Source organism: Hippopotamus amphibius, chromosome 6 (assembly GCF_030028045.1).
Source record: "Hippopotamus amphibius kiboko isolate mHipAmp2 chromosome 6, mHipAmp2.hap2, whole genome shotgun sequence".
Taxonomy (NCBI): domain Eukaryota; kingdom Metazoa; phylum Chordata; class Mammalia; order Artiodactyla; family Hippopotamidae; genus Hippopotamus; species Hippopotamus amphibius.
In genome coordinates, this window is record NC_080191.1 from 166,978,377 (window position 1) to 167,002,520 (window position 24,144).

The window sequence follows — 24,144 nt, forward strand, 5'->3', positions numbered from 1 at the left end:
CAGTGGAAAGTCACCAGCAGCAAAACTGAAATATATTTATTCATTCCCCTTCCCCCCAACACACACATCCTATGATTCTGTTCAGAGCAGGCAGAGGGACTCCTCCTGACTCAAGGATTTAAGACGGTCTCCGTTCAGATGGTTTTCAGGCTGGGCCTTGAAGTACAGGTACTTATAACACAGGAAGGAGGAAAAATATGAACTAAGGCACTGAGGCGTGTGAGAACCGAAAGCAGGGAGTCGCTTGGCATGGCTGGCATGCAGAGACCCAGACGACTGGCGCTCCCTCGGGAAGAGAATTTAACGAACTAGTTATTCTGAGATGTTCTTGGCCCTGAATCTCTACTTTTGCACTTCATTCTTAATTTTTACTTAATACATGTTATTCTTTTTAAAAATCTCATTGTGCCTAGTCCCCAGAAACATTTTCTTGAGATTGCAGCCTGGAGGGAAAGGACAAGACACCTGCCCAAGCCAGGCACTACCTGCCCTGGCCCTAGAGTGTGTCACTGGATGATAAAGAAACATGTCCAAAGCCAATTTCTACACACCTGTTCCAGGATGGCTCAAGCCCAAGCCAAAACCATCACCCAAAGTAAGTCACAGAGAAGCAAAACACCATGCAGCCAGGGTACAAAGACTTGAAAAGTGTTTTGTGGGTTGTTTGTAAAATGCGCAACAGTAGAACACGACGGTAAAACTTTCTATCCACCATGAGAAATAACTCCACCATTTCTAAGATTAAATGCAGTCCGAAGACCTCTGTTAGACTTCAGGTCCTGGACACCTACATCCACAGAGTCGACGTTCAGCATCACAAAACAAAATAATAAAAATGCAGCTTCATCAGCAAAACACCGAAAAGAATTCAAAGTTTGGACTTCAGAAATGTCTTCTCTGGAAAGGATAGGTTTCAAGAAATAAATCTCTCATGCTATTTCTGAAACCACAACTAGTCAGGAAAACAATTCTTTTTACTTTTCTTTATCCCCAGGACACACAGAAACAACAGCAACTTTTTTCTTGACATCCTTTGGTGTTCCTGAAAAAAAAAAAAAAAAAAAAAAAAAAAAAAAACCTCCTCGGAATAAATAACTGAAAATGTCCTGCCTCAGTCACAGGAGAGGTGTGAGGACTGAATGTGTCACCCTGTTTGTTGATGATAAAGTAACGGGCAAACAAAGAAAAAGCCTCATTGTGTGCAGGCAGTCTATTTTCACAGACCACAGCTGCCAGGGAAAATTCCCATCAGAAATGAATAGGATTACGAAAGTTTTCCCTACTGTTTTCAACTATATAGGAAAATCACAATTTGAGTGAAGCCTGAAAATTCAAGATACCAGATAAACAAAGGGTTTGTACTTATCCTTTAAAGAGAGCCTGGGTTTCAGAGGGTGGCACGCTTAGCTTCTAAATGCCTGATGGGGCATCCTGACAAGAGGTAAACCTGAGTTGCCTGCAAGATAATTCTCTAGGTATTCAAAAAGTCTGTTTTGTAAGAAATGAGTAAAGAAAAAAACCTTACCTAAAAAGTTAACAGTTGGCAAACCATGCCTCTTTCTGACTGCACAGGTACAAACTCATAAATTCTGAAAGCCATGAAGCCAAGTGATTGTGCTGTCTTGTAAAAATCTTTGAAACAAGTGAATTTCAGCAAAAACGATATATGACATGAGAACATGGCGTGAAGTCATAACGGCCGCCCCCACATCTCCCATGGCAGGTTGTTATGTTATAGAATGTGCAGGCCTCTCAGAAATATCAGATCCAGGCAGAGCAATGGGGAGAGGGAAAAAAGAATGGCGATTTTAACACACTAATAATAAAAATTCAAAGACTGTCTTCAGTGGGGGAAAAACGATGGTGACACGCTCAAAGCTGCTGTACTTTTAGAGGTCATTTTCTCATCACTTCCGAACAGCTTATCTCAAAGAAAACGAACACTGCTCAGGGGAAGTCAAAACCAAAGATTTATTTAGAATCAAAACACACATCATCTACTGACTCCTAGAAAGTTCCACTGGAAGCTTCCTGCTCATATTAATTGGCTGAGCCACTTTATTTCAAACAGGTTATTAAGGTCCTGCCTTGATGGTCCTACACTTGCTGTCCCTCCCCAAAAGAGGCAACTCAATCTTGGACATAATAAGTCCACACCTCCTCCCCCTCACCCCATCCTCCCCACTGCACTCGTACATCATGAGTATTAGCACCAGCTCCACCCACCCTGGCTGGTACCTTTGACCAATCATTCCTATCTCTCTGAGCTTCCATTTCTTTTCCATAACAAGGATGGTGACCATTTTTCTTAGGTACCAACTACATGTCAGGTGTTAGGCGAAGAATGTTTTATACTTAACCTCAAAAACATTCAGTGAATTGCCAGAAGGGTCAAGGAAGTTAAGACTCGTGCCAACATTTAGACAGGAAAAGGCAAAACAGGTATTTTGACCAAGAACTGTCCGACTCCAAAGTTCTTACTCTTTGTTCTTTCCACATCTCTACACAGCTTTCAAAAACAAGAATATGTTGAGCCTAATGACTACCTAGGGCCCTTCCGGACCTGACATCTCATCTCCAGTAGTTTTCATCTCCAGGTCCAGAATTCCACACATCTGAAGTCATCTTGCCCGTGCCTAGTTATATGCCGGCAGCATGCTCTGGAAGCGGGAAGACGGGGATCAGAGTACCAGGGCAGCTCTGGCACTGCTGAGTTTGCTTCTCTCCATCCAATGTCTCCTGCAGAGCTGGGGCTCTCTGGTTCCTGTCACCTGCCTGCCAGCATACCTGCCAGCCCTCAGCTCCCTTCATCCAAGAACTCAGATCATCTCCCAGCCTGTGTGCAGGTGAACGACAGCCTGAACTAAAAACTGCAAGCCGTCTAATACACACTGACACTCTGCTTGATGCTTCACATGCATTAGCTCGGTAAGGTCTCAAAAATCGCCGTTTGTTTATTTATTCATTCATTTATCCAGCATAAATATGGAGTACCCTCTCTTTGCCAGGTACTGTACTGGGTGCTAGAAGATAACATTAGCCACTTTTATATACATATGTGGAAATGGCTCAAAGAGGTTAAGTGGCTTGGCCAAGCCAGGGACAAAGTGGCAGTGCGCAAAGATTTCAAAGTCTATCTTAAGCCTGAGATGATAATAAGGGGATAATGCTCTCAAAACATCTCCAATAACTTACTGGCTCCATACCCAACAATACAGAAAGTGCTTTCATATCCATTATCTCATTTAACTCAACAAATCTGCGATTTGTTTTAAAGAAAATAGTTTCCTCATATTTCCAAAATGCCGGGCAGTACAATAAAGTAATTTTATCAAGAGTAAGTCTGAGTGTATCACCTTTTAAAACTTTTGATGAGTCACAGAACTTCAAGGAGAGGGACAGAGCCCTTCTTCCCTTGCATAACAGATTAAACCCTACATGCCCACCTGCGCAAAAAGGACCATGAGGACAAATCACCTCAGAAACAGCAAATGTTCCGTTACCAAACTAGGTCTATTTCTTAAGCCACCCACTTTAATTCAATTCAACATACACTTACTGAATTTCATCTCTACGCCAAAATTTACTTTTTTAAAATTTTACATAAAAGCATACACTCCTAGGGATCTCAATCTAGTAGTTAGGTGGGGGATGGAGAAAGAAGATAGGGAAAAAAAAATGAAGATCGTTTCCATGCCAGAGAGAGTGGTTTGATGCTACTCCCTTTGCAGTGTGTGGATAAGCAGACTGCATATTGCCAGCTTTACATGAGGAGCCATAAATCTAGATTTGTTTTAAATAGTCACCTGACGATGTCATCATCTAATTGTGTTTGTTTTTAATACAATCAGAGCCAAACACAACAGGTCCACAAGCAAAATTCAGGCTGCAGACAGCTGACATAACATCTGGATTAGAATAACAAATGTAATAGGAGAGTCAGAAAAGCATCACAAGAGGCACTGACTTTTCCTGTTTCCAAATCAGTAAGAGAAAAGCAAAAGAGGGATTTTGCAAATCAAAATCGACTGTAAGAGAGGGGCGATGACACAATGAACAAGACATGTTAATGCTTCTAGTAGCGGTAGCAGCAGCAGCAGTGTAGAAAACACGTGAATCAGTCTTCCACGAGAGCCGTGTAACCTCTGGCAAGCTACTTAACCTCTCTGTGCCTCACTTTCCCCATCTATAAAATGTGCTAGCACAGTCCAAGCTTCAATAAATGTCAGCTATTCTTATTGCTATGGAGGTGACAGGAAGCCCTACCCCAAGTAAAAATGTGCTACATGAGAAAAGAAAAGCTACAAAAGCTGCGAACACAAGACAACAGTTTTAGCAAATTACTTTCCAATGGTTTAATCTGATTTTAGGCATATTATTTAACCCATCTATACCTTAACTGCTGAGTTAGTAGGAGGTGAAAAAACAAAACCACTTACCTCACAGGATTTTGGGCTAAAAGCACTTTGTGTGCCATTACATGCCAACCAAATACTACAAATATGAGCCCAAATATTAAATATAAAATTTCTCTTCCACAAAATACATGCGTAAGACCATCCAGAAGCTCATAATAAAGTTGCAGCTCCTTGTCGCTCAGACAACCCCCACTACTTATCACGTGTATGATCCATCATGAGCTTCCAAACTACCTTCACACCCCACCGGCTCGCTGGTCCTCGTGTCCACCAGTGACTGGGAGTTCAGAGACTTTTGTCCCCATTTTACAGATGAAGATTTAGAAACCAGGTCTCTGAACTTGTAACCTAAAGCACATCCCCATGGACCACGCTGCTGCCTGTAGTAGTACATTTAATGCCAGGGAGAAAGGCCCGGAAAATCTTAACTTAGGAGTCTGCCGAATTCTTTTTAATTTTCAGTCATTGCTTATTAATACGGCCAGTACCGGCAGACTCAGGGCTAATATTACAGCAACTGGAAAGCAGAAAGTAGCTCTATAATTACCCTAATGCTTCTCATAGAGCTACACAATGGGCATAGAATTATGTACAGAGGGGGGAAAATTGTATTAGACACCCCTGAACCTTTGAAATTGTATTACTTAGAACTTTGGCAAATGAGCAGGAAGTATGTAAAGAAGAGTAAGATGAATTTCCCATTTGGTGTCCTACTTAATTGGCACAAAAATATTTGGCTGTCACCTTCAGCATAAACTGCCTTCTTGGGGCCTTCCATAGTGAAGGCGCAGTCTGCTCGAGGCAGCCCTGAACTTCTGTACCACTGACAGCAGCAGGGGCCAGGTGACCAAACCCTGACAGGGGCCAAACTCCCCTGGAATCTATGAGTCACTCTTCTGAGAGCCACAGAAGGGGATCTGGGCTTCCCCATGTGTCCTGTGACATGACACCAGGACTCCCTCAAATGAGAACAGAAACGGCTCTCCAGACACTCCCTCAAAAAATAAATAACTGCCCCCATACCAATCACTGCAGCAAATCTCCATGTCTATCCCAGAAATTTCAAAAGTAGAGCTATATGATACAAGTTTTGGTATCAGTTAAGATAGAGATGATTCACTTACGGAATCCTACCATCGCAGACGGGGGCAGCCCAATTTTGTCATTTGACAGTTGGGGAAAGTCAGGGCTGGAGAGAAGAAGTGACTTGCTGAAGATGAAGACTCACAGTAAGTAACAGAATGAGGTATCCAACGCCCATGATATAAAACAACACACCATTCCTGGAAAGCTTGGGAAACGTCCTTAACAATTCTTAGCCTTGTTGAGGCAGGCTTTGCTGCCCATCTCTCAGAGCCCAGCCCAGGCCTCTCCTGTGCCCCCACTCTTCTCTCCCCAGCTGGTTTTGTAATACAGCATAGAGCCACCCAGCTCTCTGACCAGCCCTCTACCTGGTTCTCCTGAAGACAAATGTGGGGCCTTTTTCATCTTGGAGATCGCAATCTCTCATCACAACAAAGAGGCAACAGGTAAACCAGGCACCAAACCCAAGAACATTTACCAGCTGCATTTTCAAGAATCTTACAAACTTGTTGCCCATGGTCCATAACGTACAGTCTAATATTTTTGCTGAGAAAGTTTCCTCGAAGTGGAGATGAAGCTCCACCCCTCCATTCCTATTCCTTCATCCCAGCACCCCACCCCTCCATCTCCTGCCATGAGCTCCAACAGGAACAAGCATTCTGACCAGAGATGCCCCCATTTCATGAGGCAGCTATCCCTTAAGGGGAAGACTCTTAGGCTTCTTCTCACCCAATCACAACACAAAAAAGGTAAGATTGCTAAGGAAGATAAGGGTTGGTAAGGAATCTCTTTGTCTGACATCTCAGAGCATATTCTCAAGCCCTTCTCAGTCTCTTCAAGATACTTCTCGGCATCCAACTTCTCATCAACTCCAAGTTCATTAACCCTCTGCACACAACCAGCCAGTCACAGGGATTTCCTACAGAAGCAGGAAATGAAGAGAACTGGGGGGTGTGGGGGGACCTGCTAGGGAACCTCTCCATGGCCCCTACTTCTCAAGGGACGTGTAGGAGCAGAAGTCTTTTCTTAACACCTTTACTGCCGGTCCAGTGCCCATCTTCTTCATTCCACCAGCAGGTGCCCCATCTCCAGCACCGCCCTAAACTCTCAGGAGGATTCGTGTAACCTTAAACTCCAAACGCAGACTTTTGGGCGACAGTTCCACACTCTTCCACAGCCGAATACACATCCCAACGGTCTCTAAATCAGGTCTCCCCTAAATGATCGCCCTCTCTTCTAAGTGAAAATTGTTAGGATACGCATCAGACTTAAAACCTCAGCTTTACTTCAATTACTTTAATCCAGCCAAGCAAGAGCTTTTCAATCCACATAGCCCATCACTGTGGGTTGGTGCTCTGTTCCCCTTCCCAAGGCCCCTTGGGCTGGGTTTACAGAGTGGCTAGAAGAGGCATCCTGCTGGTCAGTCCTACGCTTTTGAAAAATGTCTGGGAAACTAATAAAGGCAGAAGAAATTTCTTTTAGTTTCCTGGAAAATTTAGCTTTTTATTTACAACATTTAAAAAAAATAAATCAGTAGGCGCGCCACTCTACCTACTCAAGAAAATGTTAAGCCAAAATGTTTGCACAAAGAATCACACTAGACCTTTATTCAGACAACTTTAGGTTATGCTTCTTCGTTCACAGGCTGACCCATTAATCCTATTTAGAGGAAGTAAAAAAGGATTTTCAGCCAAAACTTGGAAGAGAAGGGCAGTTTCATGTACTGTGTTGCTCAGTCAACATGTTTAATTTAATCCTTAAAACACAGAAGTTGTTGTTTTGTGAAGTTGGCATTCTCTTCAAAATCCTTAAAAACTAAAACGGTATAAAATTAAAAGATGAAATACACCCTTTTATTCCTGCTTTATGAATGAAGAAAAAGATCAGAAAGAATGATTGGATCAAGGTCACATAAGCTAATCAAGGTCACGCAACTATCCAGTAATAGACTCAGGTCTGCCAGACTCCGAAGTCCACATTTTTGTTTTCCAGGATGCACACTGCTTCTTGTGATCGCAGAGACTGACACTCCTGTTTATCTCCCCTTCTATGGTTCTGATGCCTACCCTCCCTTCCAGATCCAGAAGGACAAAAACAACCCGTATGGTTCCTCTGAAACTATGAAATGTGTTTGATCCACAAATCTGGCTACAAGGATATTGGCGCTGAAACCGAAATCCTCCATGTTAGCCTGGTATCCTGTTAGTATTTCATAGATGTGAGCAACGCCAGAGCTGGCTAGTTACTCAGCATCTCCACAGGCAATCAGGCAGCTCCGATTCTTTGATATTTGGAGTTCAACTTCGGGGTGTCGTGGGTGTCACTGCAGGAGCTTGTTTGTGGCCGTGGGGCCCCAGCAGGAGCAGAGGGCGTGGGATGAAAGGTTAGAGCTGCCTCCAGCCATGACATGGGTCAGAAAGGGTGGTGGAGAGAAATCAACAGCTCCCTTCTCATGTTTCTAAAATGAACATCAAGGTGCAACAATAAATGATAGATTGCTCTATAACAGAGAGAGAGAAAAAAGACATGGAAAGAGAAGATGGGGGAGTTAGTAACAAACATGTCCCATTAGACTCAACAGTTTTCCTTCCGGAGATCCAACAACTCTGTGGGGCTCACGAAGCATTGACTGCAGAATGACAACTGACAAAACTGAGTTCAGGGAAGTCACACAGCCTGTTCAAGGTCGCCAAGCTAGTCAGTAACAGCGAGCAGACACGGATTCAGGTTTCCTGACTCTGGACCCAGGGCTCTTTCTGCTCACAAGCCTCTGTGGAGATGGAGATGGCCTCACTCACTCACGTCTGGGTGACATCACCAGGTTTCTGGTTCCCATTCTACCAGGAACTTGTTAAATACCAACAGAGATAGAGTGAGGACTGGGACAAACTGGAGAAAGTGTGGCATTTCAAAAGGACACAGCTGCTATTCAGTACCAGGTGATGATGGCCATACAGGAAATAAGGTGTAGTCCTCCTCATTTCTCAAGTTGGAAATCTGGTTTTGTGAAAAGTCTCACAACCTTTAAATGTTTGCTCTAAATATTTAAAAACACTATATTGGTCAAATCAAACACATATAGGGGAAACCAAGCCCACAGGAAATCAGTTCTAAATCTGATGTAAATTTGCATAATAAAGGGCCAGACCAAGTGGCTGGTTCCTGACTAAGGGACCACAAGGGCATGGAGTTATCGGTGCTATAAATCCATGTGCCCACCAAGGACTCTCTCTCAAGCATATATACTACTATTTTTCAAGTATATATAGATGCTACTATGAAAAAATTCAAAGTAATTGACGTGGTTAGCTAAATTCATAGTAGCTTTCTGTAACTACTCATTTTTCTCCAATAAACTGGGAGTAAAAACACAGCCACTACCATTTGAAAAAAAAAAAAAAAAAACCTCATGTTTAAAAGAGGTTGCAAACAACTGAACTAGATAATTTCTAAAGTGTACACTTTTATAATACCATGGCTATAAGCTGCAGAGAGGTGGGAGTCTAGGAAGAGAAGTCCCCTCAACACACCAAGGTATGCCCTTAAAATTCAGCACACACATGGCCATCTCAATGCCTATTTTGAACTGTGTTCTACCTAACTGCTCAAGTTCAAGAACAAAAGCAAAGTACCCAGACTTCCCTGGTGGTGCAGTGGTTAAGAATCCGTCAGCCAATGCAGGGGACACAGGTTCGATCCCTGGTCTGGGAAGATCCCACATGCCATGGAGCAACTAAGCCTGTGAGCCACAACCACTGAGCCCAAGTGCCACAACTACTGAAGCCTGCACACCTAGTGCCCATGCTCCACAAGAGAAGCCACCACAATGAGAAGTCTGCACACAGCAATGAAGACCCAACACAGCTAAAAATAAATAAATAAAATTTTTTTAAAATTAAAAAAAAAGTAAAGTAGCCAACCATATTAGCAATGTTTATTAAACAACCGTGTTTCCGGCAAGTAGTAAAAGACAAATGAGACTAGCTTTGAGATAAGCTATCACTGAGATTTCACAACAATGGGAAAAGTCAGACACCAATAATGCAAACTCATAACAGATCAGTACACCTAAGACAGCTGTGAAGCTAGAGTGCAGGTTTAGGAGAATGTGGCCTGTCCTGGGCTAGCCTGAAAGGCCTGCTCGAGGAGTGACGTTTGGATTGAGCTGAGATCACCTAGGCAAGTAGAAGTTAAGGCGTTGGTTGCAATGGGCACGTGGGAGGAGGGAGGGGGCACTTCAGCAAAGAGCCTTGGTGGTAGGGCTATGGTATTTCCAAGGAACTGAAAAGCCAGTGTGGCTGAAACCAAGAGAGTGAGGGCATCTGAGGTTTGCAATGGGGCTTGAAAAGGCCTTAGGAGACAGAGCACTGCTGCCTTCTAATCCTGTTCAGAATGTTTAGCTTTTTACTTTGAGACTGCAGCGTCAGTACTTCACACAGCGCCCATATCAAAGCAGGTGTACAAGAAATACACAGTGAAATGGAAGGGGTGGTAGGAGGTGAAGCCAGAGCCAGGAGCAGGAGATGGGTCTCCAAAGGCCCTATAAAACATGCTAAGGAGTTTGAGCTTTACGTGAAGAATGATGGGTTGCCCCTGAGGGTTTAGGCCTATTTAAAAGGTAACGCAGCATGGAAAATGGATTTAAGGGATGCGAGATTGGAAACAGAAAACCCAGGGAGATTACTGCAGTAACCCAGGAACTAGACAGTAGTGGCCCTAACTAAGGTGGTGACAGTGGGAATGGAGAGAAGAAAACAGAGTCTAAAGGAGGAGGCTGAATGGACAGGCCTCCGTTCCTTTTCAGCTTTAGGGTAGGAACACGACGGGGCGCTCAGGATGGCTCCTGAGTTCCTGTGTTGTGCATTCTGGTGAAAGGTGGCGTGGCTGATGGAGGAGGGACAGGTCTGAGGCACAGACAGATTCACTTTGGACACTCAGTTCGTGGCAGCTTTTGGTCAACCAAGAGGAACTGGGTCAACCTGGGTCAACAAGAGGCAGTCAAGTCGGAGCCGGACACAGACTCAGGAGGCAGACACAGAGGTAGAAAATGGCATGGCAAGAGGAGCGGAGGAGGTGTGAGGGGAGAAGGGGCAGGAGCATCACCCAGGGCTGCACAGAGAAGTACAAGACTGTCCCTCACGTGCAGCTGGAGGAGAAGGAGGACACCAGCAAGGCGTGTGTTGCCATGGAAGCCAAGGGAGGAGCGTTTAGGAGAGAATGGTCAACAAGGTCAAGTCGGAGAACGAAAGACAAATCACAGCACCGTGTTGCGTTTTGGCTGGTATTTCCTTCAGGGCATTAATCATAATCTACATCTTTTCCCACCATCCATCTCCTTCTAAGATTTGTAACCACCAACATGAAGGTTTGTATCCCACTGTACTCCTACAGCCCGCAGAGGGCTTGTGGCACAGAAATTCTCAAAGATCTCTGCTGAAGGAGTGTATGGAGAATGCAGGTGTGAATGTTTAGGAAGGAATCAGTAATGAAGAAGAAACTGTAGATGAAAGGGGCAGGAATAATCCGCAGGGAAGAGGGCTGGGCTGGCAGAGAGGATGGGACCCAGGAGATGGGAAAAGAGGTAGACTGGTCTTGAATGACACAAAGATACTCAGAGAGATCATTTCCCATCCATCCTCTTCCCCAAGAACCAGAAATGATAAAATTCCCTCCCATGCGTTTCTACACTGTCGGGATGGCCTCGCCCATCCCGGATGCACCATTCCCCTGAGATTTTATTCCAGGAAAACCATGAGTAAGCAGGCTGGGGATGAGGCTTCTCTGAGAAGTTTAGTTCCAACCCTCTGCACCATGAGCATGAGATTTTCAAGAAGTGATTTCATCCCAACCACTGATTTTGTAGCATGACGCCAATGTGCTTCAGTGCTTTAAGTCAAGTCAGTATAGAAACATCTGCCCTTACAAAGAAGGGAAACTGGATGGGGTTATTGACTTACAGCATTAGTCACTTTTCAAAAGGAGTCACTTATTGCACTAAAGAAGCAGATCCCTTAGTTCACATAAAACCCAATTTATAAATTCTGATTTCATAGTCACTGTCTTAAGAGTACAGTTGGCTTCTGCCTTTCACTAAAAAAGGATCAGCTCCCCATTTCCCCCACAATGACAGACCATGTTAACTATGTTCTAATTAAATGTTCTAAATCTGGAATGACACGAGGGGAAAGGAGGGGCAGAGCCTGTGCCTTCATAAGACGTGCCCTAGTTTACTTAGCATCAAGGGCCCTGCTGACCTTTATACAGCCTTAAATCAATCAATTCGCTGAGACACACCTTCTCACTTTCAAAATGAGGAGACCGCATGGATAAGATGACATTTCACACAAAGGACTTTCAATAAACATAAACCACAAGCATCAAAAGAATATCTGCCCTGAGCGCTGCCAAGAAAGGCCAAACGATAGACTGAAAAGACTCTGGACCAGGAGCCAGAAGAATCATATCAGCAACTGGCCCGTCGGACAATCAAACCAACCTCTTCTCCACTCTGCCCACTATTCCCTCCCTTCCATCCTCCCCCTCAGCGTTTAGCACCACCTCATGTTTTATGCCAGCAACCAGCACAGCGCCTGGCAAGGTGACGGCACGCATGTTACAGAAAGGAGCATGGGGTTAAGAGCTCGAATGCCTAGATTTGAATCCAGCCTCTCACCAGCTTGAGCAAGTGACAACTGCTGGAGCTGCTTTACTGGTAAAGCAGGGGGAGGGCAGCAGCACCCCCATCACAGGACAGCTGTGAGGATTAAGTGGGTGAATGATTACAGAGCACTTGGAACAATGCCTGATAAACAGCAGGGAAGGATTTTCCCAATACAGTCTTTATCACCACCATCACCAGGTTGACCTTGAGCAAGTCACCGGCCACCATGGGGTTAAATTTCCCCACCAGCAACATGTCGGCGTGCACGAAGGGATCTCAGGAAGATCCCCACTAGCTTAGCTGCTCTATAATTCTTTGAATACAACTCTCTAAATCCTGCTAAGGCTCTGGGCTCTCAGACCAGCAGCACAGAGGGAAGGTGGTCCCCAGGAGTCTTCACTAGCCCGTGGAGCTTCAACTCCTCCCAACCACAGGCTGGACCCAGTGTCCTGCAGTCCACTCAGCCAGCCCCCTTCCTCACTGTAGTTACAGACTGTTCAGAGACAAAAATATTCACTGTGATACTCAAAGCTGTGTAGACAGCAGAGATGTGAGAAAAGGACACACTTCACAGGGGAAAAACAAACAGACAAACAAACAAAAACAAACAAAGACAGGGAACAAGCAAAAGACAAAAAGCAAACATGACACACCAAAAATACACTGTGCCCACCAAGTTATTTATCTTGCATCCTTCACCTAATAGCAATTAAAAAAACTTCAAGCAACAAAGCATCTTTGCAGCAGGAAAATGTCCTCTACCTAGAAGCACAACCCTCTCAAAGTGATTCCCCTTCACTTTAAACACAGACAGACGCTCCCCAGGGAGCAGATGGTCCTGAGTGGACAGTCTCAGGGTACAAACACCTTTCTCAGGAAGCAGACACCTGCTGGACACTGACCTCACCTGCACTCTGCCCAAAAGCAAAATGTGTTCAGGATGATCAAGGCCCCTCTCCATTCTGGGCCTCAGTTTCCACTTCCGTAAAATGGATGAGGGAGGAACTCAGGCCACCTAACTGCAAGTTTCCTAAGGGCGATAAAATTGTAGTATTCCATCAATGATTTCCACTGTGCAGGAGGAAAGATTAAAAAAAGAAGTTTCATAGTTATTTGCTGTTTTCTGCCTGAAGCTAGATTTCCTGGGTCCAAATTCCCAGTCTACCATGAGCTCTGTGACTCTGGGCAAATTACTTAACCTCTCTGTGCTTTGGGTTGCTCATTGGTAAATAAGAATAATACCTTCCTCCTAGGGCTGTTGTTAGGATTCATTTAGATAATGTACATAAAGTAGAAAGCACTTAGAACTATTCTTGGAACATGGTAAACACTGAGTGTGCTTATTATTTTCAGTTACATAGTTTTTCAATTTAAAGGGAAAATTTACTTGGAAATGGAATGCTAGAACTAAAACCAACACACACACACACACACACACACACACACACACACACACACACACACACACACACACACACACAGCAAGCAGATGGGAAACTTGGTTTCTAATCATGATTCTTTCCCCAAACTGGCTGTACGGTAATGGATGCCCTCTGGGGTCTCAGATTCCAAATCTGAGGCGACACACTGGCAGCCAGTGTTCTGCACGACCTGCAGGAGAGGTGAGGGGTGATCCCCTTCACCAGTGCAGCCCCTACTTCCCGGCATCCCTGGCTCTAACATCAAGAACCAGCTGGCATTTACTGCACTGCCCACTGCACTCACTTTCCCTACCATCCCGCCCTGGTGGGCCTTGGGCTCCCCGGCTGGGATCAAGAGGGACCATGCCTTCTCACCACCGGGCTAGGAGCCCCTGGGGCACCGTGTGCCAGTGGGACTGTGTTGCTCCAGATCACAAACACAGCCTGTATGAGAGTGGGCTGCACACACCAAGGGCACAGCTGAAAGAACAAACTGTTGAGTTCTCTTCATGAATCACAGCACCATCCGCACAAGCAGCTGCGAGGAGGCACAGCTGCAGCTGCTGAGAGTGCTCTCGAAGCAGCCCAGGAAAGTGCTTCCAAGTTGCATACCGACAAACAGGCACATGTAGACCTGCCATCTGTCCTTCCCACCGATCCTCTCTGCACCAGAAATCTTCCTTCTTCCATACCCTGAGGTGGTGTGGGGTAAGGGAGGTTTCTAGAATCGGCCTAATACAAAGAATTGGCGGGGAGCTTCAAAGACTTCAAACTGATTCCACCTCAACCAGTTAGTGACCCTGAGTGAGCTACTTCTCTTGACCATCGGTTTCTTCCCATGTTAAAATAGAAACAATAATAATACCTACTTTATATGGTGGTTGTGAGAAGTCAAAACTAGATTATGCCTATGAAAGCGTTCTGTAGACTGTGGAAGTCCAGATGAAAAAATAGAGGCTTATCATCTCCCCATGAAAACTGCAGTTTGGCCCATAAATCATCTAGTACAGAATTCACTGTTGCTGGCTTAGGGCTCTCAGAGGTGAAATCAGAGAATCACATGGCTACAAAGAGCTTTTTGAGGACCTGTAACCCAACCTTCCTCCACTGTTCCCCTCTCCTCCAGTTCCTAAATGCTATCAACAAGAGCCTAGCCAAAAGGGGGCCCCGCTTGGAAAACCTCCCCCTGCAGGAAACTTGCTACATTCCAAGGCGCACAGCCCATGCCATCTACCTTGGGACTAACCTGAACAGAGACCATTCCACCTTGTGGAGGCCAAATCAGACACGCTATAATTTAAGCAGCCTTGAAAGCTGCTTTCAAATGTACCCACCCCAGGGCCTCTGCACATTCTATCTACCTGACTACTCTTTCATCAATCTTCAGGTGACCAGGTCCTTCTTATCCTTCCAGTTCAAAAGTCTCTGCTTCAAAGAGGCCCTCTCTACCACACTTCACTCCATCTGACCCAGTTACCTTCCATCATAATGGTCTGTGATTTTTTTTTTTAGCACACATCCCTATTTGTGTGCTTAAATCTTGCTGAATTCCCCAGAGAACATAAGAACACAAGCATTATGGAGGTAGTGACCTTGCTTCTCTTATTCACCACTTTGCACTCTTATGATACAGAAATTGCACCATGGTAATTACACTAGCTCATGGTAGGCACTTAAACATATATGGAATGAATTTATGAATTAATGAGTGAATGCTTAATTCTATGCACACTGCAGATATTTAAATACTCATTAGAAGAAACTAAAACCTAAACAAGACTTACACCACCTCCCACTACTGACTTAACCCACAGTAGTAATCATGTCTTCTTGTGTTAAGGAAAAAAATATAAAAAAGTAAACAAATTGAACAACAGCTCCCCATGCCAGCTTTATTCATAGCAGCACTGTCCCTAGTAATCCGTCTCTTCATCTTGTGCAGAGGGAATTCACGAAAAGGCACTTAAGTGGATGAAAAACAGATAGCTGTCTCCTGGATACAGGGCTTCACATAATGGCATAATTATGAACTGTCCTTAAAGAGATCACTCAGCTGGCAAGTAGTCACCCAAGTCCATTGTGAACGCTGTCACAGACCCTCCAAACCAGGTGGGAGGCTAACAATCAGACGTGGAGAATGCACACCTACAGGGCATGTACTGAGCCACGGCACCCCAGCCAGCCTCATCTACTGTGTACCCCTGGGTCCAGTGCAGAGTAGAAAAGCCCAGAGAGGTATGCAAGCTGTTACCCTTGCCTGGTCTGGGAACACAGACTCACCCCAGTGACCATGAAAGATGTCTGGGTAGAAAAGCCACAGGCAAGCTGTGTGCTAGAGCAGAAGACTGGAGGACTGGGTTGAGTCCTGTTCTACAGCCTACTCTATAACCTCCAACTAAGTCATATCACCTCCTAGAGTCTCAGTATTCCCACCTGTAAATGGGTATAACTAGTTCCTACACAACCTTTTTCTTTTTTTTCAATATATAAATTATTTATTTTCTTGGCTGTGTTGGGTCTTCGTTGCTGCATACGGGCTTTCTCTAGTTGCGGTGAGCGGGGGCTACTCTTCATTGTGGGGTGTGGGCTTCTCATTGCGGTAGCCTCTCTTGTTGTAGAGCACGGGCTCTAGACGCACGGGCTTCAGTAGTTGCGGCACATGGGCTCAGCAGTTGTGGCTCATGGACTGTAGAGCGCAGGCTCAACAGTTGTGGCGCATGGGCTTAGTTGCTCCGCAGCATGTGGTATCTTCCTGGGGCAGGGATCGAACCCATATCCCCTGCATTGGCAGGCAGATTCTTAACCACTGCGCCACCTAAGAAGTCCGTTTCACAACCTTTTTCAAAGGCCAGTCCAAAGAGTAATACCACACCACACCAGATGCTAACATTTATTATAAATCTATAAAGCACTGCACATAAATTATTGATGGCAAATTGCAGTAGGTTATAATCATGAATAACTGCTGCAATTACGATTCCAGAACAGGCATCCGAACACCTGGAGGCTGACTGAGAAGCACAAGGAATACCTTCATGGGAAAGATGACTTAATGCTTTCAGTGCATCCTTTAAAGCCCCAAGAGCGGGCGTGCAGGATGTTCACAAGCCCCCCGGATGCCCAGGGAAGAGAACTCTGGGTTTACAGGAAAGGGGACGTTCCCACAAGTCACTGTTTGCTGCTCTCAGTCAACAAGCTACAGCAATTACTTGGGACAGTCCTTAAACTGCCCTATGATAAGTCTTAAGGATGTTATTCCTGGCATTTAGGAAAAAACTCCCCTACTACGTAAGGAGACCAGACCAAGATTTTCTTGACTCCGGAGAAGATGTCAAAATACGGCTTCACGGGAGGGGGCAGCCACAAAGAGACAAGGTCGGAAAGCGCTCGTGCCTTAAACAGAGGCTGAAATTAGAAGCTTCACACAGAAGGGGCTCCTTTAAAACGCATCGAGTCACTCAACACTGCTGGCACCCACTGTGTACAACCCCACCGCGTGCTGCCAAGGAGAAATGGGCAGGGATTATGTAGCCAAAGCGTGGGGAACAACGCGCTGAGGGCTATAAAAGAGGACCAGGTGCTAGGAGAACACAGAGGAAAGGGAAATTTTTTTCTCCATGGAAAGATACAGGAAAGCTTCATGAGTCAAGTGGCATTTGAACTGAAAGAAGAAAACAAAGCAGAGATAAGATGTCAGAATGCCGTCTTTAGAAGCTGAGACTCTTAACAGCTTCTGTGCCACAGATGTCTTGACAGGCTGGAAAAACCTAGGAACTACGCAAAAAAAACCAACTGTATTTAAAAGAATGATAAGATTACACAGGACTTCAAAGAAAATTGATATTAAAACAAAATGCAGTTAAAAAACAAATTTGTGATGGAGTACCACATGTGATTCTTTACTAATGCAGTCAATAAAATCTAGCGGCAAGTCTAACATCTACCATAATTTCAAAGCGGTGATGAACGTCTGTAAAAAATGTACATTTTTTGAGATGTCTGTAAAATCTGTAACGTGAAATGAAAATACCTGTGATTTCTACTGACAACAAAAGCAAAACACACAGGTACTGCTAATACTACTTTGCTACCTACTTTTATAATGAAAGGAAATGAAATATTTCAGTTAGCAGTCAATAAAAATAAAGAGGTAATTTTTCCCCATTCAAGTTCACAGATGCCAAGTTTTCTGTCTCCATGACCCAGGTTAAGAAATTGTGATAGAGAAAACAGCCCGAGCAAAAGAAGAGAGTGAGAAATTTGGGTACTGTTACGCGACCATGTAGAACACGCTGAGACACAAACAGGAGATGGCACTGGAAGGTAGGCCAAATCCTCAGAAGTCTGAGGGAGCAACAAGAAGGTTCCTCATCCCCCCATCATTAAACCACAGAATGTGCTCTAAGTTCCAGAAGAGTATCTCTTTTGAAATAAAAGATGAATGAAAGAAGCTAGAAAATAACACAGGTTATAGCTCCTTTCCAAAGGTGTAGTAGATGACAGCATATTGATAAATTTACTAAAAAAATCCACATATCCAACAGGATTATGTATGTAAAACTGTATGCAGGTGAGTACGAGTGGGTGTAAGCATGTTTTAAAATACAGATGTCCAGAAAAAAATGTACATCAAATATTAATAGTACTTAGACTTTGGAGGTGATTTTACTTCTTCTTTGCATTTTCTATAATTAGAAAACGAGCAAAAAAGACCCCCAAAAAGATTAGGTGACTTAGGGTAACACACATTCCACACCGTACCAAACAGAGCTGGTACTAGAACTCAAAAATGTCCTGTTTCTGTACCTTCAGCTTCAGAATTTACTGCAGCTGAACACAGGAGGTAGGTATAATTATCTGCCCCAACTTACATATTCAGACTCTGAGACTCAGAGTCTGTTAAGTGACTTGCCCGAAATCACAGAGCAAGTAACTAGAGGAGCTGGGGCTAGAATCCAGCTCTCCTGCCCTTCTAGAAGGCAAAACAGCATCACTGTTTAAAGCAAGGGTTTCACATCCGCCTGAGCTTGGTTAAGTCCCAGCTGTGCTACTCACTTGCTAATAAACTTGGACAAATTCTTGAATTTTCCAATCCTAGAGTTCTCCATACTTCTTTACTATAAAGGGTTATGATGTCATTGGGAAGTGATCCAATGAAGTGGAACTCTATGACAACCTCTGACACAGAGGAAGCATTCTAATAATCGCCTCGACCACCATGCCTCCCTGTCTCTGCCCCAGTGGGAAGGACTCCAGCTTCACCAGCAGCCAGCAGATATTATCTGCTCATCAGGCTCAGCAGCCCAGTTCTGGTCTCAGAATCTGTCACCCGGGATCGGCTCACTGTGCATACAGGCAGCTCTGCTGGACAGGAATGCACAACATCAGGCCTAACGCGGGACGGGATGTGGCAGTGCTGAGCAGCCAGCTTGGGGATCTCTAGGGATTCGGATTCAATAGGTCTGAAATGGGGCCACAGGTTCCAAATTGTCAAAAAGCTCCAGGAGAGTCTAAAGAGCTATCATTCGATGACAAGTTCCTAGTTTGACATGAAAGACTACTATTTCTGTGAATTCAAAGAGAACTCAGTCTAATCACAAGCAATGCATTATCCAATGGGTGGCCCAACAAGGCATCATGGGAAGACCAGGATCATCAATGCTTCCAGGCCTCTTCCGTCAGGAGAGGCAGCAACCGCCCAGAGCCATGCAGGGAGAATTGAAACCAACCCAAACTAGAAGCAATACTAAATGTTCAGAGGGGCCTCCCTGCCCCAGATGCACGTTTTCAGAGCTGGAACAGACTTCAAAGATGACCTTGTCCGTTATGCAGACACCACAGCACATTAGTGACTAGAACACTAAGGAACTTACCAAGACTTGGGAGGCCCTCAAAGCAACGATTCACAGTAAATTCGCTCAGTAAAGACTGCTGGATGACTTCATTAAGGAAAAGTGACATTCAAACACTGGAAACACAGGGCTTCAAAATGGCCTACTCTGTAGCTATACAAAGTGCCTAAAAATATGGTAGTTCCAACAGCACTCAGAAACACCACACCACGGGCCTGAAAGGAGACAAGAGCCAGCAAACTATTCTCCTAGAGTTGATGGGCGAAGCAGAAGGAGGGGTCTCCAAAGGCCTATATGAATTAAAGGTTTTGCTCACTATTTTATCCATAGCACCCTACTTACTGCTTGGCAAACAGTGTAACATTCAGTAAATATTTGTTGAATGCATGAAAGTAAAAAGGACAGAGACATAGTTAGGCAAAGTGAGACCATCCCTGCTCCTGCAGGCTAAGTGGGCTGTTGGGTACAGCATTCCCCAGGGAGTGGGGCTTTTTCGATTGTTTGCCCCAAGATCTGTAGAAACGGACTGCTCATACAGTGGAAGGAATATAAGCTTCTGAGTCAGACAAATTCAAATTCTGTATGATCTTGGCATAAGTACATGACCTCTTTGAACCTCAGTGTTTCATCTTTAAAAGGGGATAATATCACCTACTTCACTTCTAAAACAGGCTTAATGATATGTAGCCTTACAAAGTTTTTGGAAGAAAATTACAGGAACCAAGAGACATGCAAAGTAGCTAGCACAAGGGCCAGCATATAGTATACTTAACAAATGGCAACCTGGATTGAAATTAATCATGCCCTTTACAGCCAGAGCTTCCCCAACCTCTCCTAGGTCACCTCTAATCATATGCTATAGTATTTCTGAGAGCAAGCTGTAGAAATAATTCCAGTGTAAATTCACTAGATTTTCTAACAATGCCCATTTCTTTAAATAAATTAAAAAAATCATGCATACATTCCTTTTCAGTTTACAAAGTAACTTCATATTCACACATAGCAATTCTGAAATAGTGCCTTACTATTACCCATGTTTAATAGATGGAAAAAACCAGACCACCTGGCCAACAAGAGGCAGACTGTGACAGGAACTACATATTTTAACATTTTATTACAATGACCATAATTTTCTCAACCTGAAATTTAAACAAATGATCTTTTCATGGAATAAAATATCCAAACTCAGACTGCTCCAGAACTCATGTCAAATGCTGCTTGGATTACTCTAATACTTGGAGCTGAAATCAGAAATTCCTGAAAGGAGAGACTATATATATATACTTTTTTTTTAAACAAAGCCTGTCCTCTGGATTTAATACATCAATTCTTAATACAAAAAGACTTAGAATCGGGCCAATGTGAGTTTTAGCAACATCTCTTCCGTTTATTAGCCATGTGACTCTGGATGACTCTTAACCCTAGTAAATTTCAATATCCTCATCTGGGTAATGGGAAAGCAATACCACTCCTAAGGCTGCGTGAAGTTCCTGGCACCAAGAAGGCAGTCAGTAAGTGATAATACTCTAATGACCACACCATGCTACCACATTTGGACTGAAGGGGAAGCGACTGCTTATTTCTTCCTGGCTCTTCTAGCTTCTGCATAGCTCCTGTTCTGTATCTGCTCAATGGGGACACAACCAGTCTTCATCCGACCTCGCCAGGGAATGAAGATAACAAAAGAGCTGGCAGAGACATTATGCAAATACCAAATATTATTAAAACATTAATGAACTCTGACAATTTCCCTGAATTTTGATAAATGGTGTTTATTATGCACTGCCAGCCTCTTCCACAATCCGGGCTCTCAAATATTAACTAGATAATAAATAACAGGAATCATTCTCCTAAATGACCAAGGTGTAGAGAAATCAAGAGTCTAGATGACTCCCGCAAACACCTGCCTCTAAAAGAATCAGAATCTCGGGACAAGCAGAGGATGTCAGGGCAGACCACGGACAGCTGGGTGGCCAGTAGTAGGCTCAGGTCAACTTAGCCTGTGCAGACCCCTGCTTTGATAGGACAGTGGAGTTTCCTGGTGCTGCCAGGTCACTGTTTATGACAACAGTCTACCACCACTTTGATCTTCTGCATAAAGTTGCCTCCAACCTAGATAAAACAAAAAGGATCTGGGAAGCTGAGGGGCTTTAGTCCAGGCTAACAATCTCGTACAGAAAGTGGCTGCCCCTGCCAGCAGCCTACATACAGAGGTAGCAGGATCCACAGCCCCATTAAAGAGGTTTGCACCAAATTCCTCTGCCATTTTGTTCCGTATGAGAGGCTGTTTCTAAGCTGCTGACAATCCTCAGGTGCCGCTCAGACAGAAGCAGAACAAAGCCAAGAGGACTCACCCCGACATCCCCGGAAAGCCGGAAAGAAGGGCCTGGTGCCACCCCTGTAACACCTTAATGAGCCGAGGGTCATTAAGATGCCTCATTCGCATACACATGCAAGACTCTGGGCTGTGGCAAGTGAAACAAAGTGCACAAAAGGAGATTTTGTTTTTTTAAGCCAAGTGAAAATCCGCTTTAGAAAAAGTAAATCCACACAGGGACCCTTGCTGTCGCCAAACCTTCACTTGTCTACAGCAGCCAGCACCTCATTAAAGGCAAGCAAGCAACTCACAAATGAATGCAGCACCACACACAGGCAAAGCTCATTTCACCATCTGCCTTCTAGTGTCCAGAGGGGCAAGAGGCTTAAATGACATTCTCCTCAATTTTCTCTCCTGCAGGTGGAAACATCAGATTCCCAGGGGGCAAGAAAGATTTCTCTTGCAAAATCAACTGGGTAGAAAGGGAAAAAAAGGGAATTTCATTTACCTGTCAACACACGGCCACTCATGGCATTAACTATAAAATAAATTAAGCACCCTACAATAATTCACCCTTCATATCTGGATAAAGGCTTTGTGAAATCAGTGTATCAGCTGTGGGGTTAGCACAGACGTTCCTAATGAGCTGGGCATTTAAACCTACCCCTCCCCACAGCCTGCCATTTTCTGCCGCATGACTATCCTGACTGATGGTGACCCAGCACCTTTTTCTAGTGAACGACCTATGGCAGGAGACGTGGGAATTGGTCCAGGGGCTCTAACAACACAATGACAGACTTCCATTATATACATCAAAGAGAAAAGCCATGCTTAAGCAACTTAAATAACTGCCCTGAGCTTTCTGGGTGTATCCCTGCCCTTCTGACAACCACTGCGCTGGGTTTCACATGTGAAAGTTTTGTAAGCCTCCCTCTGGAAGCCCATCCCGCCAGAAGGGTGGGGAGTAATTTAAACACACACATATACACACACACACACATTTAATTCATCTAAATACTACTTGAATGGCCGAATAGAACATCTCAACAGTGCTTTTCAACCCCATACACCATCTAGGGTCTACTGGGGGAGTGTGAAGCAAAAGGTAAAATCCAGCCCCAAGTTTTAACACGCTTCATCCAACTTCCCAAAGCGATGCTACCCTCCGCGGCCACACGTTCAATTTTTATTACGCACCCCCCACTTGACCTGAGGGGAGGAAGCAAACCGAGAGGTAAGGTGCCCTGTGATAAAACCAGCAACGACGGCAGGCAGCCTGCTGAAATCCGAGCAGATGGCAGGAGGAAGGCAAAAAGCTCTGTCTGTCTTCCTCTGTGGTCAAAGACCTTTTTCAATCAAATGTTCCAGTATCTGGAAAGTTGCCGAAGAATGCATTTGTCGAGCGCACAGACACACGCGGTCGGGCTGCGCGGAGCCGGAGTCCCAGTCCTGCGGAGTGTCAGCCGCCAGGCCACACGCGGCCCTGCTGGGGCCGCAAGCTCTCGGCAGGACGCCTGGGGAGGGATCCGGCCTCCTGGGCCCGGCCCAGTTATTTTCCTTCACACGACATTCAACAACGTGTTAAGGACCTGTGGAGGCCGGGCTGAGGAGGTGGGAGAGGCGGACGTCGCCAGGGCTGGACCCCCAGGACAGCGCCCTCGGCCAGCGCAGGGACCGCGCACGGAGAGGGGGGCAGGCGCTCCTCGGGGCGGGGCGGGGCGCGGGGGCAGAGCCCTGAGCGCGGTCGCTGTCGCGCAGGGAATCGGGGGTCCCGAGCTCAGCAAGAACCCTGGGGAAGCACCGGAAATGCTCCCGACCGCCTCGGTGGGAAATCCACTTGCACGTCCAAGCGGCAGGAACTCCGGGCTCCCGGCCTCCTAGAGCGGATTGCTCGGGGACCCCCGACACGGGTGGCCAGCGGGGGCCCGGCGTGCCAGCGCCGCGCCGCAGGACGAGCGCGCAACCTGTGGCTCGGGAGCCGGGCCGGAGCCCCGAGCCCCGCGCCCCCTCCGCGCCCCAAGCGCCGGCGACGACCCGGGCTCGGCGCCGGGAGGGCGCAGGTCCGCGCCTGCGGAGACACATCCCTGATGGGAAGGCGCCGCCGGGTCTCCCCGGGACCGCACGGCTTCCGGGGGGACCGCACGGCTTCCAGGGGCTCCTCCCCACCCCCCGAACAGGCAGCCGTTTCACCACCAACACGCCGCCTGCCAAGCAGCCCCCAGTCGCCGAGAAATTAATAAAAGAGCCCGCGAAGGCGGGCGGAAAGGGGACCCCGCGCAGAGCCGAGGAGGAGCGGGGGCAGGCGGCGCAGGGGCCGCGGGGAGAGAAGGCGCCAGGCGGCGCGGAGACGGGCAGCGCCCCGGCGCCGGCTCCGGGAAGGGGCCGAGGAGGA

General features: G+C 45.7%; 1 protein-coding gene across 2 annotated transcripts in view; it reads right to left on the bottom strand.

Annotated features, from left to right (window-relative positions):
- MB21D2 (Mab-21 domain containing 2) overlaps positions 1 to 24,144 on the bottom strand; it is a 117,299-nt gene that overhangs the window by 92,069 nt on the left and 1,086 nt on the right. The window lies entirely within an intron of this gene.